The following is a 2,418-nucleotide window of genomic DNA, read 5'->3' as shown; positions in this document are numbered from 1 at the left end:
ATTTTATAAATAAATTTTTTTGCTTGCTAACTGCATATTTAGTTATTTTTCACTTTACATGTAATTGCATTTACAATGTAATTAACACAATTATAAAGGTGTACAATGATGATTTGTGAGTTTTCACTGCAAAACGACCCCAAAAAATGCAGCAAATTGCATCGCAAAATTTGAGAAAATCTGCAGCAAATTCAGTCATTTTGGGCCGCAAAAATCAGGAAATGTGCCGCGAAAACATCGTGGGATTGACTAGCTCCAATAGCGCTTCAATGAAAAATCATTACCATCCATGATTATCCTCTTTTTTCCTCAGGTCCAAAAGCAATGGAAAGCACTAATCTCGGGCAAGGGCATAGTCAGAAAATTACTTTTGGTTGGGCCTCAATAAAAATGGATGAGCCAAGTTTTCTACCAATTTTTTTTTTTTTAACCAAATTTTCCTTAACAACAGAGAAGCACACATTCAACAGTTCTTGCACACTTTCAGAAATCAGAATTTTTTTTTTTTTTTTAACTATTTTATAAATATATATTTGAAGTCAAAGAATAATCTCTAATATTCTGGGTGGGCCTGGGTCTAATTTGGGTGGGCCCATTGCCACCTTTGGCTACACCACTGGTCCCGGTAGTAAAGTACCTAAAACGGGTTTTAGTATGGCCAGTGGGAAAGGGCCTGTTAACCCAAATAAACCTCTACACAGAGACAAACTCTTGAAAAGGTGTGAGAAAGAGAGAATGGCTAAGTGATGTGGAATAATGCAGGTTATAAAGCATTTGACTTTGCCTGTTTGTATTGCTCTGCCTTTTTCTCAATATTTCATGTACCAGTGGAATGTGCCATAACTTTTTTCCAATTTTCTCTCTCTCTCTATAATACAGCATTATACAGAGTTCAGATGACCCACACCAAAGCCAAATGGCTTTATTACAACCCTATAAAGCTGCTTATATGCAGGTTACATATATATTTTTTCCCTACATTTATCAGTTTATTTGTTGCCTGGGAATCAAACCAAGTAAAATAGGTGCAAACAAGCTATGTCAAGTAGTTTCCATGGCAGAGAAACGTGGCAAACACATAAAATACAGTGACTTTGTGCAGAAAGACGCTGATAACAAGGCCAAAGTTTTAGACACATTTGAGGAGTGATTAATCATAAAATACTTGCAGCAGTGGTTGTATAAACATGTGAACTACATGAAATATTACTGTGTATACCATGTAACATTATATTATTATCACATACACTCACCGAGCCCTTTATTAGGAACACTATGGTCCTAATAAAGTGCCCAAAGTGGTCTTCTGCTGTTGTAGCCCATCCGCCTCAAGGTTCAACATGTTGTGCATTCTGAGATGCTACTCTGCTCGCTACAATTAAACAGAATGGTTATCTGAGTTACCGTAGCCTTTCTGTCAGCTCGAACCAGTCTGGGTATTCTCCGTTGACCTCTTTCATCAACAAGGTGTTTCTGTCTGCAGAACTGCCACTCAATGGATGTTTTTTGTTTTTGGCACCATTCTGAGTAAACACTAGAGACTGTTGTGCAGGAAAATCCTAGGAGATCAGCAGTTACAGAAATACTCAAACCAGCCCGTCTGGCACCAAAAATCATGCCACATTCAAAATCAATGAGATCACATTTTCCCCCATTCTGATGGTTGATATGAACATTATCTGAAGCTCCTGACCAATATCTGCATGATTTTTTGCATTGCACTGCTGCCACATGAATGGCTGATTAGATGATCGCATGAATAAGTAGGTGAACAGGTGTTCCTAATTAAGTGCTAGGTGAGTGTATTTCTGAAACTATTTCATTGGTCTTTTGCTCTTTTTTTATTTTTTATTTTTACTTTGGGCATCATAAAATAAATAAATATTCCATAGTATTCCACATAAATTCTTAATTTGATCAATATGCTTCTACATTTGGTTTGTGAAGTATGCTAAATTGCTAACAATTTATCAACATGGAGACACAACACTCATCACATACAGATTTAGAATGTCACAGTTTCTATGTCCAGAGCTCTGTTTCGTTTTGGCTGTTCCACACTATGTTTATATGTCTCCATCGTGGTTTGCCTTTTTAAATGCAAAATTATTCTGAAAACCACATATGTATGTTTCACTGAGAGAAGTAGGTTGAACTGAAATGAGAAGCACAAACATCTTTATTTATAATAATGAAAACTAACCCTCCGTGTAAAGGCAGGCCATTATAGGGACAGGAAATAAAGTGAACAAACACTATATTGTATTTATTTGATCTATATCATTATATTGTATAATATAATGTAATATGTTTAATATTTGTATGAATTATTATTGTATTAATACAAAAGTTAACATTTTTATAACAAAACCCTAAAGAATCAGAATCAGCTTTATTGCCAAGTATGCTTACACATAC

Source organism: Myxocyprinus asiaticus, chromosome 11, assembly GCF_019703515.2.
Source record: "Myxocyprinus asiaticus isolate MX2 ecotype Aquarium Trade chromosome 11, UBuf_Myxa_2, whole genome shotgun sequence".
In the NCBI taxonomy this organism is placed as follows: Eukaryota; Metazoa; Chordata; class Actinopteri; order Cypriniformes; family Catostomidae; genus Myxocyprinus; species Myxocyprinus asiaticus.
The sequence above is the reverse complement of the archived record's forward strand: the minus strand, read 5'-3'. Positions refer to the sequence as shown.